The 21,343-nt window shown below is 37.9% G+C and overlaps 1 long non-coding RNA gene across 1 annotated transcript in view; it reads right to left on the bottom strand.

The window, feature by feature from the left end:
- Positions 1 to 16,131, bottom strand: part of LOC126004580 (uncharacterized) — a 122,643-nt gene extending 106,512 nt beyond the window's left edge. Inside the window, exon 1 of the long non-coding RNA XR_007493852.1 lies at positions 16,008 to 16,131. This is a non-coding gene — a long non-coding RNA (uncharacterized LOC126004580). The remainder of the gene's footprint in view (positions 1 to 16,007) is intronic.
- Positions 16,132 to 21,343: the final 5,212 nt, after the last annotated feature.

Genomic DNA, 21,343 nt, shown 5'->3' with positions numbered 1-21,343 from the left:
GGGCCCTCAAGACAACGCATGCTGTTCAAAAAGGGATTTATTGTCGGGGGGAATCAGCTTTTAAGGGCTGAAATACGTCAGAGGGTGTTACAAGTTTTCCACCAATTACAACTGTGAGCACTCATTAGCATAAGCTGGGGGCAGGTAATAGGGAGGGGCAAAGAGGTAGACCTGAGCACATGTTTATACTAAGAGAGTTTATATAGAAAACACAAGATCCAAACAGAGTCCCACAAATTCCACTCAGCAAGCACAAATAAAACATCAGCTGTAATCCTAGTAACCTTTTGCTAACACAAAGACAAGTGGCTCTATATTTTTCTTTCTGGCTGGATGTATTGAGCTGCTTTGAATTACTTTAGTATTTGTCTATTTCCTTTGTTCTCAAGGCATGGGCGCCTTTGGTCACGTGGGTGACCAGATTAGAATTACTGAGGTGTCCTATGTCTAGGTTTCATTAGCTAGGCTCCCCACAAACAATACTGCAGTATGCCTTAGCATCCTGTGGCTATCTCCACAAACTCTAGAAGAAATAGAAATTATATTTTTCTTGTATTCAGATTATGGCTCCTTATTAAAATTAACTTACTTAATAAAATATTCAAAGTTCAGAAGAAATACTTTTTTAATGTTAGTAACACTGGCTTCCTATTTTCATGTGACAGCATGTTGAATAATGGGATAACAAGGTTAACTAGACAGAGTCCATTTTTTTTTGTTTTTGTTTTTTTGTTTTTTTTGCTTTTGTTTTTGGGCCACACCCTGTGACGCTCAGGGGTTACTCCTGGCTAAGCGCTCAGAAGTTGCTCCTGGCTTCTTAGGGGATCGAACCGCGGTCCGTCCTAGGCTAGCACAGGCAAGGCAGGCACCTTACTCCAGCGCCACCGCCCGAGCCACAAAGTCCATTTTTTAAAATTTTTTTAGTTTATTTAAACATATTGATTACAAATATGATTGTGATTAGGTTTCAGTTATATAAAGAATACCACCCTTCACCAGTGCAACATTCCCACCACCAATGTCCCAAATCTCCCTCCATCTCACCCCACCCCACCTGTACTCTAGGCAGGCTTTCCAGTTCCCTCATTCATTCACACGATTATGGTAGTTCTCAGTGTAGTTATTTCTAGAACTACACTCTTTGTGGTGAGCTTCATGAAGTGAGCTGGAAATTCTAGTCCTCCTCTCATGGTCTCTGAGGATTGTTGCAAAGATGACTTTTAGTTTTCTTAAAACCCATAGATGAGTGAGACTATTCTGCGTCTCTCTCTCTCTCCCTCTGACTTACTTCACTCAGCATGATAGATTCCATGTATAGGAAAATCTCATGACTTCATCTCTCCTAACGGCTGCATAATATTCCATTGTGTATATGTACCACAGTTTCTTTAGTCATTCCTCTGTTAAAGGGCATCTTGGTTGTTTCCAGAGCCTGGCTATTGTACATAGTGCTGCAATAAATATAGGTGTGAGGAAAGGGTTTTTGTATTGTATTCTTGTGTTCCTAGGGTATATCCCTAGGAGTGGAGTAGCCTGGACAATGGGAGCTCAATTGGAGCTTTTCTTTTCTTTTCTTTTCTTTTCTTTTCTTTTCTTTTCTTTTCTTTCTTTCTTTCTTTCATTCTTTCTTTCATCTTTCTTCTTTCTTCTTTCTTCTTTCTTTCTTTCTTTCTTTCTTCCTTCCTTCCTTCCTTCTTTCTTTCTTTCTTTCTTTCTTTCTTTCTTTCTTTCTTTCTTTCTCTTTCTTTCTTTCTTTCTTCTTTCTTTCTTCTTTCTTTCTTTCTTTCTTTCTTTCTTTCTTTCTTTCTTTCTTTCTTTCTTTCTTTCTTTCTTTCTTTCTTTCTTTTTTTTCTTTCCCTTCCTTCCATCTTTCTTCCTTCTTTCCTTCCTTACTTCCTTCTTCCTTTTTATCATTTTTCCATTTTTCCTTCCTTCCTTCCCTCCTTCCCTCCTTCCCTCCCTCCCTCCCTCCCTCCCTCCCTCCCTCCTTCCTTCCTTCCCTCCCTCTCTTCCTCCCTCCCTCCCTTCCTTCTTCCTTCCTTTCTTTCTTCCTTCCTTCCTTCCTCCTTCCTTCTTTCCTTCCTTACTTCTTTCCTTTTCTTCCATTATTCACTTTTTAAATATCATTATTAGCCTTTGAGGTCGGTGGAATCATATTTTAAAGAAGCAAAAAACTGAGCTTTTGTGAGAACAAGCCACTTGTCCAAGTCACTGAAAGTAGTGGCAAACGGAGTTGATGACTGTGATCTGAGGACACAGATGAGCACATAGACATGAACAGACATTTTCTGTAACAATCACCTTTGCATCACTTGGACATTCATTCAGTGGCCTTAGAGTGAAAAAAGTAGACAGTCATCAGGTTCTGTTAGAATTACTATTTTCGTTCATTTGTTTGATACCGAAGGCTTCATGGAGACCCATATTTTAGGGTCTTTTCTTCACCACCAAAAGCTTTCTGGGCAAATTTAAAGAAGAAATGAGAACTCTCTTAGGGAATTGCCCCCTGAGAATTTTCCTTCCTTTTGAGCCTCTTGTCCTGTACTTTTGGCATTTCTCTGCCTTAAACATCAGTGAGTCAGCAGAGTGCTTTTAGCACACATTCCCTGTGTGGCCCAATGGAGACTCCAACTCTATAGGAGTATGTAACTGCCAAGGGCCAAATACATCAGTCTTTCTGCCCTTCAGAGGAGTGGCAGAGTGTGGAAGAACAGAAAAAAAATCAGGTAAATTTACATATAAAAGCATGTCATTCATTTTCAAGTAATAAAATGATTAAATGCATGTACATTTTTAATTGATTTTTTTTTTGCCTATTATGACAACTTTCTAAATAGAGGCATGAAAAGAATTGATAATAGTGCAAAAAAGAATCATAGTAAAATGCAGCTAGAATTGACTCCCCACATAAATGGTATTCATGGAGTATGAATGTCCTTATTACCTTCTTTCTTTTCTTTTGAAAGCATTTTATTGAATTTCAATTTATTTTATACTTTATTTAAACTCTGTGGTTTACCAAGTTATTCACAATAGTTATTTCTGGCAGTCATTGTTCCAATACCAATTCCACAAACAGTATGACCTTCCCTCAATTATTGTCCTCAGTTTTTCACATAAACCCAAATCTGCCCCTTTCGTCGACAGAAAATAATTTATTTTATATTGTTCCTTACAACAAAATAGCTAATGGAACACTCAAAAATCTTCGGGAAAATGGTTATATCTCACATGGGGTCATTAAGTCATTGTCTGAATATTTACTAAGCTATGTGTTGTTAGTGCATCTTCTGTGTTATTGTTTTTGTTAATTGAGCTTAGTAAGCTTCCTTGTTGCTTTCCCATCAACTTGCTATGATTCTAGTGGGCTGTCAGTGAGGAATTTGGAGGTACTGTGGAGCTGCATATGCAATCCTGCACTTCCAGGATCTGTTGAATAGGGCTCTTGTTTATATGGCAGAGGCTGTGAGTGTGGCTGCTGAAGAGAGGAGAGAAAGAAACAGTAAGTTGATGGAAGTAAAGCAGTAACATTAGGCAGAGGATTTGGAGCAGAGGATTTAGTGCTATGGGAGGTCACAGGATGCCTGAAAACCATAACTCTCTAGCATGAATAAATGAGTCATTATAATGGCAGAAATAGAGGGTCAGACCCAAGGAGACAGGAGGTTGTGGAGGGTCATGGTCACTGGGTGGTGATGGTGTACAATAACATTTTTTATTAATGCCATAAACTTGAGCACAATTATATCCCTAATACCTAAATTACAATAAAATTATTTCTTAAAAACTAATGGGACATTCCTAAAATTATATGGAAGTCCATGGGGTTCAAATTAGTACAGTCACGATGTGAAGTTGGGATGAGGGATGTGTTGTTGACATGTATAGTAGTGAAACAAGATGGAGGGTGGGCTAAATTTTAATTTTTAAACACATACAGTGTTTTAAACTTGTAACCTAAAATGATACAGTATGAAAACCAATGAGAATTTTTAAAATTTTTATGAATAAATTTAATACAGTGAGTGTTACTAGAGCCTGTCTAAGATTTACTGGATTGTGGTTAGTGCTAGTTGAGTGTTATGATATTCTAATTTAGGCTTACTAAGGCTGGTAGATGACTATGGAACTTTCCCATCAGATCTTCTCTGTAATACAACTAGGCTGATACCATTATAAGATATTAACGTGTCAGGGTTTATAGATCTAAAACAAATAAGGTGACTTGGAAGTTTGTGATAAGATTAGTAAAAGAGTTGGACCATTTCTGTCAGAGATTATGTAGTGGGTGGCGTTGGGTTGTTGTAGTTCATGCAGAAAGGGGAATCTGAAACTTCTTTCCCTTTCAAAATGTCACATAGGGATCAGGCAGCACTGGGATACCTGGGAAGTATCAAGAGATATTATACTGTTTTGGATCTTGGAGGAGGAGCCTGGTCATTTTTTGCTGGAAAGATGACAGGCGAGTGTCTATATGAATGCAGGCTTTCAAACCTGAGTTAGCAGTAGGCAGAACAAGTTCCTTATTCATTGTGCTATATATCTCCAGTTCCATAGTGTCAAGAAATTTCCTGTAATGCTGAGTACATTACAATTCTTCATTTAAACAATGCAGTTCCCTTTGACTAGGCTCAGCTTCTCTTTATTTGCATAATCCATGGTCAAAGTAAAGTAACAAATATATTAATGAATCCATTCTAACAAGTCAGTATCTAAGTCATTGCTACTTTGAGAAATCTTGGCACATCAGCAATGCATATTGATGAAAACATGACTTCTAGTTTTGCTTAGAATTTTTACACGTTCTGTAGCTGGAGTGATAGCACAGCATTAGGGCAATTGCCTTCTACACAGCCCACCCAGGACAGACCAGGTTTGATTCCCTGCATCCCATATGGTTTCCCTGTGCCAGCCAGAAGTGATTTCTGGGTGCAGAGCCAGGAGTAATCCCTGAGTGTCTCCGGGTGTGGCCCCAACCCCCACCAAAGAGAATTTTTACAATTTTTATGTTATGTGGGCTACGAGCCCTATTTTATCACTAATTGTTAAGCTGTGATCAAAATAATAAAAATGTTCATGGGCAGCATCAAAATGTATGTCAGAACACTCATTTTATATGACAAACAATTTGGGAAGACGCTGAAAAACATAGCAGGTGGAAAAACAATTTTCTGAAAAGTCCTTCATGCTCTCTTCAGTGAAAACATCATGATTCTTTTTCATGCCAATATACCAGCACTTAAATTACACAGTGACAAAAACTATTCAGATACTAGAAACATCGTTAACTAAAAAAGTGTAGCACCCCACTATATATCGCAGCACTCAGTATAATAGCCACGTCTTGGAACCAACCTCGATGTCCAACAACAGATGAGTGGATCATTAAGATGTGGTATCTATACACAATGGAATATTACATGACAGTCAGAAATGATACAATCACAGACTTTGCAGCAACGTGAATGGACCTAGAACATAATATGTTAAAGGAAGCAAGCCAGAAGACAAAAGATAAACACAGAATGATAGCACTATTCTAAAGTACCTAGAATTTACTCCAGATATACAACCAATACCCCACAATTAAATAACAGGGTGAAACAGGATAGAAACCTCAAACACTGTAATAATCACCATATACTGGGGAATAGAGCCCAAATCAAAGGGGAGAGAAAAAACACAAGCCCGACTACACATTATATCATAAAGAAACCAGCAACAACAGAAACAGCAGCATAGCTAGAACAGGTATGTACTTATCGTTTTTACTACAAAGGCCCATAATAATTTACTAGGGATCTTATACAGGATTACAGGTAAAGATTATGACGGGAAATTACTGAGTCCAATGGAAACACTTGAAAACATTCTATTTGAATGCCTTAACCTTACCATATTTAAAATAACCTCCCAGTTTTTCTGTCATAGGGGTTCCTGGATACAAAGTGTGAACATCCTATGGTGGTACCTCGGTGCTCAGTCACACGAGGCACCATACTCTGCTTGAATCATGAAAATGATCGGATAAAACTCTTTAACATACCCTTTATCTCTAGATTATGCCTTCTTTTAGGACCTGAAGCACATGACCAGCCAGATCACTGAAGCACCAACCAATACCTACAGATTTTTACCACTGGACCTAAGCATTGAACACGTTCAACCAAACTAACATGCCCTTGCTCTTATACCCTCTCTTCTCATTACTTGTCTTTTTGTTGTTATTGGTGTTTGATTGTTGGTTTGTCTTGTTTTGTTTTTCCTATTCTTTCTTCTTGTCTCATTCTTCTTCCACCTTCTCCTCCTCACTATCATCAATTCAATCTATGTCAAATAAAAACCACATGGTTACCTCCTCTATAGGAAAGGAAAGCTGACATATAGGGTGCTGTGGACAAAACTGAAAAGGGTAAAGACCTATACAGATCATTAAGACAATGATCAGTACTCGAGACATAAAACCTATATATACCCAAAAGTTGACCTACTAATTTCCTTTCCTTACATGTACTATACTTAGTACTGAGTGCATCTCTTGCCCTCCACACCTCTCTACATGAATATACACCTAAGCTAACTTTTATATGTTTATATGTGCGCAGGAGCACACAGAGATTGAAATCCTCCTTAAGGGACAAACCTAAACCACAAACAACCCATACCTATACCCTATATAACCCCTCTCATATACTATTCCCTCTCCCTCCTCCAGAAATTCAACTATTCCTTCACCCCTCAATCCCACCCCCAATATCCCCACCACACTATAACTCTTCATCTTCAGTTCTTAATCCAGTAGGCATCAAGACTGACTTCTACCCCAACGAGCCAGTACCCACTACCCAAGTGAAGAGACAACCACTCAAACTCTCACCTCGCTCCCGGCAAGAAAATACAACCAACACCCCGACTGACCCATGCAGTGTGGCCCTCCTAATCACCTCTCCCTACTGTGGACTGTGGCTTGATATCGGAACTAGCTCCAAAGGACCCCCACTGCAAGAACTCTACCCAAGACCTCCCTGCCTGGACCCCACACCTCACAAGGAAATCTCAAAAGACAATGGGGAGGCCTATACTTTCATCCTAAGTATAGACCTATATAACACAACCTCTTATCCTGTTTCTCTCCAAATGTAAAGTGACCTCCGGTATCACTTTCTCCCTTTTTCTTTGTTTTGTTTTCTTTTTTCTTTTCCTTTGTATTCTTATTAGTTTCTTTTGTTTGTTTGTTTGTATTGTTTTGTTTTGTTTTAGTTTTTGTTATTTGATTTGATTTGTTTTTGCTTCTTTTGGGTCACTCCTGGCGGCACTCGAGGGTACTCCTGGCTCTATACTTAGAGAATGCCCCGGGTGGGCACGGTGGACCTTGGGGGATGCAGATATCTGAGCCACTGTCCTTCTAAAGGAAGGACAGACGCCTTGTCTCCATTCTATCTCTCTCGGCCCCTCTTAATTCCTTTAATTACGTCTTTTTTTTTAATAATTACGTTTCTTATTAAATCTTTTTTATTTTTTTTAAAAGCAACCCTTTTTCTTTTAGATATGTGTGAGCATATATATTCTTAGTTTTTGTCAGGTGTCTATTTTCTTTTCTCTCCACCCCCAAATCCACCAGAAATATAATGTAGCACCACTTCCTCCTGCAAAAACATATTAAATAAAGGGAAACTTGTACGTGTTAAAACAAGCTCTTATCTACTAGGGATAAGAACTCATACTTGTTTACAACACAGGGACATCTCCCACCCTGAACGTATGTCATGTGAAAACAACTTAGGCTCCAGGGAACTAGACACTGACCGTCCAGCCTTGACTCCTGGATCCCAGACACAGAAACGAGAGAGTTCTCCACAACAGCTCCAGGAGCCAAATCCCCTCCAGGGCATTCACAATCCTGCTCTAATGCCAACATGCTCCAGTTCTAAATTGATAACCTGACAATGAGGAAATGGGAACAACTTGATCTAAGAGCAAGTTGTCCTTCCTCATCAGCTAATGATAAGACAAAATCAGAAAACATGTCACCCTTTGACCTGTGCAAAAGCCAAGATCGCTATCTACAGACGACTGGTTGTTACAACCAGGACTGGAAAGTACGGATCCAGGGACCAACAGCAACAAAAAGCTCTAGCCTAGCTTTTGGTCTACGATCTGTTCAACAAACAAGATCTCCAACTCCAGAGGTCTGACTGAGAGAACCGCAACTGAACGGGTCTTCTAGAAACATAACCAAAGACCTTATCCTAGGCTCCATCCTAGGAGCAACATAATGACCAAGACCACCAACTACAGAACATGGATTAAAACGACACTGAAGAAGCATAACTGCTAGAACCACCAAGAAAGACTTCATCATAAGCTCCATTCCTTGAGCTGCACAGTCACCAAGATCTCGAGAAACAGAGGTCTGATTTTACCATACAAGACGAAGCCGAAGTCTTCCATACACCACGAAAGCACCAAGGGGAGAGTAAATGATCATACAAGGAGTCTACCGTTAATCCCATGACAGTATACTTCAGGGGTTGGGAAACTCTGTGTCTCCTAGGCCAAGGGAATTCCCTCTACAATATTCCCAATAGTTACTGTGCCTATGCAGGGGGAAAAAGAAAAGAAAAAAAAAAGCACAAAACAATCATTTTCCCACATATTTATCGATTGATCGATTTTTTGAAGTCTTTATTTTGGTGTTGAGATTGAAGTTGATTTCTTCAATATTATTTTATTTTATCTTCTCTTTCTGTTTCTTTTTGCACTCTACCATGATTTTATTCCAGATCTGAGACTATTGTGTGGTGCTTGTGTTTATTGCTGTAGTGCTCACTGGATATTCAATTTGATATTTCTTTCTGTATTGTTGTGATGTTTCAATTACCTTTTTCACATCCTCTCTCAAACTGAGGTTGAACGCTTCTAGAAGGACTCTGCCCATTTTTCGCGTATTTGACTTTTTTTTTCTTCTTAGTTTGTACCCCAATCTATTGCTTTTCTTTCCTTCAAACAAAACCACATAACTTGATTTATCTAGCTCCGCTTCTTAAATAGAAGGGGAAACAGGGAAGGTACCAGGACCAAACAGATATATGATCACTCCTAGTAAGCTAGACAAAGAGGGGACCACCTACTCTAGCAGCCCGGGGGGTGAAGGTGGGATATATGGATTGCAGAAAGGGAATTGGGACGGGGTGAGGACATATTTGGTGATGGGTATTCCCTGATTCAATGTTAATATGTACCTAAAATATTACTGTGAAAGTTATGTAAGCCATTACAATAAAAATTGTGTTGTAATCAGAAATGTTCTTTGACTTACGTGTATTATATTATATTAATTATATTATATGTTATGTTACTATATTATGTTATGTTAGTTCACCTCAATATGTTAATCAATTTTGCCTCTTGAATAAATTCTTACAATAAAAAAGTATAGCTATATTTGCTTGAAGAAAAAACATCTAACACACTAGAACAAATAGGACAATATAATTAATACCAATATACTGAAATTGAATTTATAGAAATGCCCCATTTTCTGTCACCTAGATAGTTAACATTAAATTGTTCTTGAAACAATTAACTAGGATGGTTGACAATTTTTTTCTTAGAGTTCAAAAACTCCGTAATTTAAAGCAACTGTACCTTTCCATGACCAAAGTCCACATTAACTTTCAGCATTGTGCTGTCACTGCTACTTTGCCTCTTCATTCCCAATTCATAACTGCCCGCCCCTTCTCAGGACTGCCTCAGTTTAGCAAGCCTAGGTCAAGGTCTTTTCATTGTTTTTGATATTGTCTATTTTCTTTTTTTTCTCTATGTGGCATAGATGAATGAGACCATCTGATAACTAGTATTTTTCTTGAGGGCCCGAGCAATAGCAAAGCATGTAGAAAGTTTGCCTTGCATGCAGCCAACCCAGGATTGATTCCTGGCATCTCATATGGTTCCCTGAGCCTGCCAGGAGTAATTTCTGAGCACAGAACCAAGAGTAACTCCTCAGTGCCACCAGGTGTGGCCCAAAAAACCCAAACAAAATATTTTTTTTCCTCACTAGAAACTGAAAATATGGTGACATTTGGGGATTCAGTACATTCCCTTTTGTATACTTATTGAGATGTTAAAGACAGATTTCAAAAAGATGAATTTTCATTTAATCTCTGCAATAGTGTGTTTATATTTTGGTGAAACATTGATTTTAGGCAACCAGCTGCAGTCAGACTAGATGTGGGGAGCTAGGACTAGGCAACTGTATGATGTTCCAGGACCTTTATGATGTAATATTAGAACAGCTTATGCTCCTTGGCTACCCCCACAGCTCATTCTGGCTAGTTGAGGTGTTGGGAGAGAGACAGAGCGATTATACCACAAAGTTTTCTTCATTTTTTTTGTTATATATTGTTACAATTTAGATTAGAATTAGATTAGAATTAGAGTAGAATTAGATTAGAGGGTAAAGGGTGGGGGCTGGGTGGGGGTGTTCGGGGGGGGGGTTAGATTAGAAATAAAATAAGGATTGTATTATTTAATTTAGATAAGTTAGATTACATAGGATTTAGGACAGTTTTTGTTTTGTTTGTATTGTTTGTTGTTTGTTTTATTTGTTTTGTTTTTGTTTGTTTTTGTTTTTATTTGTTTTGTTTTTGTTTTTGTTTGTTTTTTGTTTTAGTTTGTTTTTTGTTTTTGTTTGTTTTTTGCTTTAGTTTGTTTTCTGTTTTTGTTTGTTTTTGTTAACAATGGGCAACTGTAGCTCATGCTGTCGAGGAGGTAGGTTCATACAAATGAAAATTTGATTGCTACTATGCTTTCTCCTCTTCTTATATACTCTCCCTAAATTTTTAATGCTATTGTTATTGAGATTATATATATTCTTCTAAGTTTCTTTGGTCTGTTCTATCAAGGTCATTTCCAAGATTTTTATCTATTTAGAAAAATGTACTCTCCCTCTTAATGGGAGAATTGGGGTCATGGCTTTGGTTATGTGGTGATGCGAAAAAGTGGTAATTGTAGTCCAGTTCTTCATTCATAGCACAGACCCAACAACACTGAAAACAGGACATCGAAGGTGGAACATACCTGTCAAGGGGCATCTGGGTTGTGTTGGTAGGGATAAGGATAGGATAGATGATGGGATCACTAGTGTCGGGATGCTGACATTGGTGGTGGGATTGGTGTAGAAATATTATGTGCCTGACAACGAAACTATAAGTAGCGTTGTAAATCACAATACTTTAAAGAAATAAACTTAAAAAAAATTAAAGATAAACCTCTTCTATCCTCTTCCCTCTTCTATCCTGCATCTATAGATGGATACACTATAGTTAAAAAAGAGGGGAATATATTTATTTGTGCAGCGAAAATGATTAGTTTCGATTTTTGCTTTCCTATCAAGAAAATATAAGCATGAAAAGCTTTCACCCGATTTTCACTAATCACATCCATAATCAAGTTTTTTCTACAATCTAGTAGTTAGTAGTTGATATTTTTTAAAGTTAAGCTGCACCAATGGACTGACATATGCTCTCCTCCTTCAGCTCCTCCCATTGAAGACCTGGATGAAAATCCAACCTCAACATCACCGACACCAACACCTGCAGAAGTATGCTTACTAGTTTATCCATTGATAAATGTTTTGGTTTCAGGCCTTTGATGTGGAATCGATGATACAAAAAAAATAATGTAGTATAAATGAATGATGGTAACATGTTTTTCCTTTTAGCATAGAAGAGAGGCCATTAAAAAATCTGTTAAATCCATTTTGCTCAAACTATTTACTTATTTTTACTCTTACTGAAACTATATTATCCCTTTAAGAACATTGACATCATCCCCTCAATTTTATTGGCCTGGAATTATTCCAAAAAGCTCAGACAATTCCAAGAAGTTTACCAATGTTTGATTGTGACATTCACATTTGTGTGAATTTATATTTCTTAAGAAAGCACAGGTTCAGGGCAGAATGATCTCTGATCTTTATACTGTGTTTTTCTAGATCAATGTCAGAGCCTGCTTGAAAAGAAGTAAGTATCTTTAATTCTCTACTTTTCTGTGGAAGAAATTTAATGTCATAATGACAGGCCTTTCTGATTGCCTCATCTTCCAAATCAAGAAATTGCAACTTGCTAGTAGGAACAGTACAGGGAAGGTGAAGAATATCTTGATTTCCTATTGAAAATTATATGTTACCTTTCTAAGAAGAAAAGTATTTTATTAGAGATTTGTAGGCATGTGATTGAGGGTTAGATTATGGAGACTAGGTAATAGTAATTAGGCATATTGGATAGTGTCCCACCATTTAGAATTATAGCCATGCAAATGATGATAACCATGCATGGGGAAAAGAGAATTTAAGACTCATAAATAGTGAGCTATCCAAAAAAAAATGCATTACACTTGAATTCACAGTTCCCAGTATCATTCATGTCTCCCAACACTATCCCATAATGTAATGTATTATGCACTTTTCATAATTTATGACTAATCAAAGCAATGAAAATCAGGAATCACATAGTAACCTCAACTTCAAAAATATTTGATAGGTTTGATGTCTCTAACAGGCAAACCTCTGGTTAGGGAACTTAATGACATAACCCATAGAAACATAAGGTTATGGGGCTGGAGAGGTAGCACAATGGTAGCGTATTTGCCTTGCATGCAGCCTATCCGGGACTGGCCCTGTTTTGATCCCCCAGCATCTCCTATGGTCCCCTGACCCTGCCAGGAGCAATTTCTGAGCACAGAGCCAGGAATAACCCTGAGTGTGACTGGAAGTGGCCCCCAGACAAACAGACAAAAAAAAAAACAAAAACAAAAAAAAACCAAAACAGTATGCTGATAAGAATTTGATCATTAGTCTGTTGTCACATATTGTTCGATTATTGAATTTGAGGATATTTTTCTATTCCAACTTTCTTGGTGAATGTTTTGTTAAGTGTAGTTCACCAAGTAACCCCAAACAGCTTTAGATGAGTTCCAATTACTCTTTTCTCAGAGAATACGGAGAAGAAAAAACACATCTCCTGGAGCGTGAAGCTTACAAAAACATTTTCTAAAAGCAAGGTAAGCTTCCCTTGTTCTTCGTAAAGTTAAAAAAAAATCTTGTTTCCTTTAGAACTAAACGTTAATGAGTTTGTGCCATTTTCTAAGGACTATAAGTACAATGACCTTGGTGAAACCATACAGTAAGTATCCCCTTTTTAAGTAGACACTTCTAAGTGTTTTTTTGTATGATTCAAAGACATCGTTTTCTATCTACGTATAAATATTTGTATATAAGTGGCAGATGTCTATTTCTCCACTTGGACAGTCTTAACCTACTAGATCAAAGACCAAATATCCAGCATCACTGAACAGCTTTGATATATCAGTGAAATGATCTTTCCAATACTCTTGCTTCCCATTTTATTTCTTGATATCTTTGACTCAAGTTTCCATCTGGCTTGCTAATTACACCAAAATAATAATAATAATAATAACAGTAATTTTTTTTTCTTTCTTTTTCCTTTGTGTGTAGGCTACTGACAAGAATAAAATGAATGAAGGGCCAGGTAAATGAGTCTGAAGGAAGGGGGCTGCAAGGATAAAAAAGAGTGAGAAAGATTAAGAAAACACTTCAGTGAGACAGCATGAGGTGCACTCAGAGCAGGAGCCCAGGGTGTTCCCTTTCCCTGTGGGCATTGTCATTCTGATCATTTCCCTTAAGAGTCCTCAGATCATTATCTGCACCATCTCTCAGACTACCAGACCTCTAGCAAAAGGCTTAGAAGTGTTCTACTACAGAGAAGTCAATTATAAAAGATACACATTTTATATATGTAGCCTTACTCTGAGAGCACGTACTATGAAATCACTCATTTAAAGACTGAAGTCTTTCAAGGGAAGGGAAGAGTGTGCATTCTGATGTTGAGTTCTGTAGTGGTTAGAGGTATAATTTAAAGAGAATATTTTTTATATCGTGAAAATATCCCTTTAAGAAGCATTTGTATAGTCTATGTAATGATATAATATGGAGTTCACCATATCTTCATGACATTCACTACATTAAGATTCTGAGTGTGCCCAAAGCCCAGGGAACCTAAAATGAGGGTAGATCAGTGTCCCTGAAGGCAATCATAGAGTATGAGTGATGAGGCAGGCCACCAGGGAAATTCTTGAAGATACAGGTCACAAGTCTGATTTCTCAGGACAGGGGCTTGGCCCACTCCCTCTTTCTGAGAAGGCCAACTTTCTACTGCATGGGTTGGCATAACCATAATCTTTCAAAGCTCAGTTTATATCTCCTTCAAGAAAATAGTGGGACTAGAGATCTGGCTTGGTTCCACTTGGTGACTGCATTTGTGGGCATACTTATAACTGCCAGACTTCCCTAAAGAAGGAAGAAATGTGGGAAGGGGCCCACTCTCTTCAAAAAGCCCTATATGGTGGCAGTGGGGATGGCTATAATGGATTTGGCAATGATGGTGGTTATGGAGGAGGTGGCCCTGGTTCCTCTCGAGGAAACAGAGGCTATGAAAGTAATGGACAGGGTTATGGAAACCAGGGCAGTGTCTATGGAAGGAGGAGTAGCTATGAAAGCTATGGCCAATGGAGGAGGCAGAGGAGGCTTTGGCAGTGGTGGTGGAAGCAATTTTGGAAGTGGAGGTAGTTACAATGATTTTGGCAAGTACAATAATCAGTCCTTAGATTTTGGACCCATGAAAGGAGGAATCTTTGGAGATTGAAGCTCAGGCCCCTATCGTGGTGGAGACCAATACTTTGCCAAACCATGAAACCAAGGTGTCTCTGGTGGTTCCAGCAGTGGCAGTAGCTATGGCAGTGGCAGTTTTAATTGCCAGGATGCAAAGCTTAGCAGGAGAGGAGAGCCAGAGAAGTGACAGGGAAGCTACGGGTTACATCCAATTTGTGAACTCAGCCAAGCCCCGTGATGTCAGGGCCTAGCTGCTAGAAAGAAGACATGTTTTAGACAATATTCATGTGCAGAAGCGGAAAACTTGAGGATTATATTTGACTAAATGTTTAACAAATTATTTTAGTTTCTGTTCTGTGAATCCATAAAACATTCCAACAAAGGGTTTCTTATTTTTTTTCTTTTGTTTTTTTGGGTCACAACTGGCAGCACTCAGGAGTTACTCCTGACTCTAGCTCAGAAATCATTTGGTGTAATTGTTAGATACAAGTTAGTACTTTATGATCAAGTAATCTGTCAATAAGCAGTCATTCACTATTTCTTACTATGTGTCTTAAGTTGAATGCTGGTTTTCTAAAATTTATACAGCCATCGCAGGTTTCATTTCACTCAGCTTTGTATGATCACTTTTATTCATTCTCTCTTAATCTGTATTTATCCTATTAATTCAGAGTGTTTCTTTAACCGACGAATACATAGATATTTTCTTGATGAATCCAACCACTCAGTGTCTTTTCAATGTAATTTTTAATCCATAAGCGTTCAGAGAAATTATTGATGCAAATTAGTTTGACAAAATCATTTTCCAGGGAGAATTTGCTAAATTTTCCCCTCAAATGTTTATCTTTTAGGGAAATAATTGATATTTACAGCATGGCTGTAACAAAATTCTCTGTCTTCTGAGTAGTGTGTGCAAATATGAAATCAGTGTTCAAGACAAGTGTCATGTTGATCCTCACAGATACTAAATAGCATGCAATACCCTGACAATGAGATCTGACCACAACATTCATAGTAATCAATACATTATTTGAAAGTTTGGTTGTATGCCAGAATGACATGCAGGCCCATGAGTCAAAACTACCCTTCAAAAATGCTGCCTAGGCCTCACTTATTATTAATGTGAAATCGCCCAGGAAAACAGTCTCTTTTTGTGAGCTCCAGAATCAGAGGGCCAAGAGGTATCAATAGACACTGCAACTGTCATTAGCTGCTGTATTACATTTCAGCTCTCAGAACTATAGTCAAGTAATTTTCAGCAGATATATATTGGCACTTTAACCACAAGTGCCAAAATAAATATTACTAATATATTTACATTTTTGGGTGGCTTTTAAGTAGTTAATAATGATTTTATTGGTTTCTGATCCTGTTTGCTTTTGTACCAAGAAAAGATAAGCATGGGAAGCTTCAATTGATTTTCACTATCACATTCCTAAGCAAGTTCCCTATATGTCTAGAAGAGTTGTTTTTTTTTTTTTTTTCCAAAGCCAAGCTATACCAGTGGACTGACATCTCTCTCCTCTTTTAGCTCCTTCGGCATGGTCAAGAATAAAAAAATGCTTCACATCACTAAATAGAACAAAATCAATCCGGGTATGCTTGCTGGTTTGTCCATCAATAAATATTTTGGTTTTAGTCCTTTGATACACAGTAAATGGTACAAGGAAAATAATACAGTGTCCATTGGTGAAATTAACATGTATTTCCTTGTAGCTTTCCTTCCCCTGTTCCTTGGAAGAGGCCATAAAAACCCATGAGTGTCATTTCTACTCATTTTCACCCCATTAAGGACTTTGTCTCCTTTTGATTGTCCTGGAATTCCCCCAAATAGCTCTGACCATTCCCAGAGTTTTAGTAATGACTAAACATGTCTTTTAATTTGTGTGAATGGATAGTTCTTAAAAAAGCCACAGGTTCAAGGTACAATAGTCTGATCTTTGCGCTCTTTTCTCTAGAAACACTTGAAAGAACATTATAAGAAGCCTGGTAAGTATTCTGAATTTTCTCCGTTTATGTGGAAGAAATTTAATAGAATAATGATAGGACTTTCTGATGGCCTCATCTACCAAGTCAAAAAATTGCATCATGCTAGTAGGATCAGGACAGGGGAGGTGAAGAATATCTCATTTCCTGGTGAAAATGATATCTGTCATGGTTTTCAAAAGAAATGTATTTTATTCGTGGTTTTTCATTAAGAGTTAGAATGTCTAGTCTATGTAACAGTAGATATACTGAACAGCATTTCATTTTGAGAACCAAATATCTCTATAGGTTAATAGTGTATTATACTTGCATTCACAGTGCCAAGTCTGCTAACACTGTCCCATATTGTCATGTATTATGCACTTTTCTTACATACATGGGTTCATCCTTTACCACATTCATACCTGGAAGGTTTTTTAGACTCCACTCTGTGTGGACGATGATGACTGAATGGCTCCTGTTCCTGTGATCTAATGAACAGAGACACCACGTGACTCCTCAAGGATCATGCTTGGGAATAGGAACCTGGAAAGTGACACAGCATCAGGTTACTTAGTTCCTGAGAAAAGACTATTCTAGCGTTCAAGTTTAGTCTTTGAAGGACCTGATCTTCTGGCACATATGAGTGTCCTCTATTAGAGAGGCTCATCTGGAACACACAAAACTAGAGGAGTAACATCAACATTTTAGCACATAAATAATTTATCCTATTACAAGGCACAAATATTTGGAAATTTCCCTGTCATCAATCAGTGAGGTGGGTATGCATGTAGGAAATACATGTCAACAATTATTATCCAGGGGCTGTGTTGTCCCGTGTGCCTGCCAGGAGTGATTTCTGAGTGCAAAGCCAAGAGTAACTGCTGAGCACTGCCAGGTGTGGCCCCAAAACAAAGAAAAGCCAAAAAACCAAAGTCATTTATCACCCAGAGATAACACATCAACTGATCAAAGCAGTGAGAATCAGGCATCATATAAATATCTCTGGTTCAGAAAAGTTGGATTAAGTTTCGATGTCTCTAACAAGCAAAGTTCTTGTCAGGAAACTTAGGGACATACACATACAAATGTCAACTTATCGGAATTTTAATCATTAGTCTGCTATCATGGTTATTGTTCTATTAGGGAGTCCTAGGGTTATTCTGTTCCAACTTTATTTTCAATGTTCTGGCAAATGAGTTCACTGAGTAATCCCAAGCAACTATATATGAGTTCTAATGACTATTTTCTCACAGGATGGGTCAAAACACAACGGAAATTAAAAATTCACCCACGACAAAATGTAAGCTGCCTTTAAATTTGTGAAGTTAAATCTTTTGAACCAAAAGCATGTTCTATGTACAATAACTGCAATGACCTTGGTAAAACTTACAGTAATTGTCCTCTTTTGAAGCAGACATTTTTAATTTTTTAAATTTATTAATATATTTAATCACTGAAGCAGACATTCTTGTAAATGTCTCTTTCCCTTGTATAATTCAAGAAGACATTGTCTTCTATCTAGATTTAAATAATTATCTATATTGTGTTAGAAGGTCTTCTCCAGTTTGACAGGGTTTTTATTTGTTTCTTGTTTTTGTTTTTTGGGCCACACTTGTTGACGCTCGGGGGTTGCTTCTATCTATGTGCTCTGAAGTCGCCTGGATTGGGGGGCCATATTGGACTCTGGGTATTGAACCATAGTGCTGGCAAGGAAGACGTCTTACACTTCTGCGCCACCCTCTGGCCCCTCCACTTTGACAGTTTTAACTTATAGGATCAAAGACCAAATGTCCAGCCTCACTGAACTGGGTGACATACCAGTAAAATGATTTTTCTGTACTTTTTCTTTCCATTATATTTCTTGAGACCTTTAACTCATATTTCCATCTGTCTTGCTAATTACACCAAAATAACAGATCACTTAGGTAAAAGATCACATTGGGGTATGAGTTTTATAAAGATTTCCTCACTCTTCCTCTTTTTTTCATATCTGTGTGTCTGTAGATAAATGAAGAGGACAGCGACAGTAGCATGGATGGTATGTACTGGGAAAGGACTCACTTAGATGCTGAGGTATTTCAAGTGGAGTGAAGGGGGGCATGCTAATGTTGAGGTCTGTAGTGGTAAGAGTTATAGTGTAAAGAGAAAATATCCCTTAGAGAAGCCTTTGCATAACCTCTTTATTATTATTATTATGTAAAATGGAGTTTACTGTATCTGCATGTCATTCACTTCTTTAATGTACTGAATTACCAAAAACCTGGTACCTGAAGTTTGGGTAGATTATTGTCCCTCAAGGGAATTATACAGGGTCAGTGATGAAGCCGGGCCATTGGGGAAATGGTGAGTCTGGAAGAATGAGGCAACAAGCCTGGTTTCGGTAGGACAGGAGCTTGGCTGACCTTTCTTCCCAAGAAGACCAACTTTCTCTTGTGTGGCTCAGTGTATCCACAATCTTTCAAGGCTCGGTTAACATCTCCTTCAAGAAAAGAGTGAGCCTATGGAGCAAGCTTGGTTCCAACTTGGTGACAGAATTACATTGGTGGGCAGAGTTGCATTGGTGGGCAGATTACAACTGCCAGACTTTCCTGAGGAAGGAAGAAATGTGGGAGGGAGCCCACACTTGCTTCAATAAGTACTATTTTATTCATCTTTGGGAAAGGTATTCATTCTAGTATTATCATAAATGGCTTCTAGTAAGTAGAAGAACCCTCTTTATTCTTTAGTCCCTGGAGAGCACAATATGATTTTATGATGGTCCTTTTCCTTTTTTTGATGTGGTTATTAAACGAACTGATTTGCATGTGTTGTAAACCTCTTGCTTTCCTGGGATACACTTGTGGGATGTACCACACTTGATTGTGGTACATGATATTTTGATGTGCTATTGGATTCAATTCGCTAAGATATTGTTCAGGAAATGTTTATTTTAGGGCCAGAGGACCAGTGGTCTGGGCTTATTCATCGGAAGGGTTTGGGGCCACATGTGTTGCCTCAGATCAAATTTTATTGGGCATGTATGGCAAGTTCGGGACCTGCTGCCACCAATCACTTTTGAGAATCTTTGTGTCAATATAATCATCAGGGAAGCTTATCTACAATACTCAGTTTTCTTGGGATTTCTACGTGCTTTGGCTGTTACTGTGATACATGTATTTCTGCTTCTTCTTTCTATTTGAGGAGTTGTGAAGCGAACCTGGTATGATGCCCATGAAAAAAAGAGCTTGTGGATCTCACCAGTGAATACAACAGGACCAGGTTCATATTCTAAGGGAAATTCCTCTTTATGATTTCTGATTCGTCATTTGTGATTGGTCTATTTTGTTTTCTTGCTCACTTTTAGATTATATGACTCTTAGAAAAGTATATGTCCTGTATGTTCTCAAGCTTGACAGTTTAAAGTGATTCACAGTAATGTCTCATGATAGCTTGAATTTCGGTTGAAAACTCTGCCCTATTATCAGTGAGTCAATTTATTTTGGTTATTTTATTTTTCCCCAAGAGTTTAGCTAAAGGTGTGTGTCTCGTGTTAATACTTTGGAAGAACCATTCTTGATTTTATTGACTTTGTCTTGATTTATATTTCTTTGATTTTTGTCCTCAGTTTTCATTATTTCCTTCCTTCTACTAGTTTTTTTTTGAATTTAACATTGTTTCTCCAGGTATTTTAGAGCAATTGTAGTTATTTATTTGAACATATTCTTCTTTCTGGTTAAAGACTTATCTTTTCCCCTTAGAACAGCATTTGTTAGTCTCATAGGTTACTTCATTTCATATTTTCATGATATTCTCTCTGATTCAGTTGCTGTTTAGCAGCATATTGTTCTGTTTCAGGTGCTTGAATTTGTTACCATCTCCTTTTTGTGGTTAAATTCTTCCTTCATAATAATGCAATCTGATAGGATACTTGGTGTTACTTCTATATTTGGTCATTTATATATGTTTGAACTGTGCCCTGATAAGTGATCTTTTATACTTTATTGATTGATTTATTGATTGGTTTTTGGGTCATACCCAGTGGCTCTCAGGGATTACTCCTGACTCTGCACTCAGATATCACCCCTGGCAGGCTGGGGGACATGTGGGATACTGGAAATTGAACTGGGTCCCTCCCAGGTTGGCTGCATGCAAATGCCCTACAGCTGTGCTATTTCTCAGGCCCCTGATAAGTGATCTTTACTGTTCCATATTAGCTACACAAAAACTACAAATTTCTGCTTCTTTTTTTTTTCTTGACAAAGAGAGGCTCTGTAAAGTCCTTTCTCATTTCTTTTATATTCCTCAATATTTCTTGTGGTCTCCATTGGTATTCTGACTTACGTCTGTAATGCTAAAACTGGACTTTTGAAGTTACCCACCAGTATTGTGTTTCTGTCAATCCAGTCGCAGGGGTCCTCAAACTTTTTAAACAGGGGGCCAGTTCACTGTCCTTCAGACTGTTGGAGGGCCAGATTATAGTAAAAACAAAAATTATGAACAAATTTCTATGTACACTGCATATATCTTATTTAGAACTGAAGAAACAAAATGGGAATAAATACAATATGTGGCCCGTGGACCTTACTTTGAAGACCCCTGATCCAGTGCTTTTGAATTGTGAACAGAAGCTTCATAAAAGTTGCTAAGGCCTTATTTGATGCAACTGTTTAATAAAGTTTACTTTATGATTGAGTCATCAGCCATTAA

Source organism: Suncus etruscus, chromosome 3 (assembly GCF_024139225.1).
Source record: "Suncus etruscus isolate mSunEtr1 chromosome 3, mSunEtr1.pri.cur, whole genome shotgun sequence".
Taxonomy (NCBI): domain Eukaryota; kingdom Metazoa; phylum Chordata; class Mammalia; order Eulipotyphla; family Soricidae; genus Suncus; species Suncus etruscus.
Note: the sequence above shows the minus strand (reverse complement) of the source record. Positions and strands in the feature narration are given on the sequence as shown.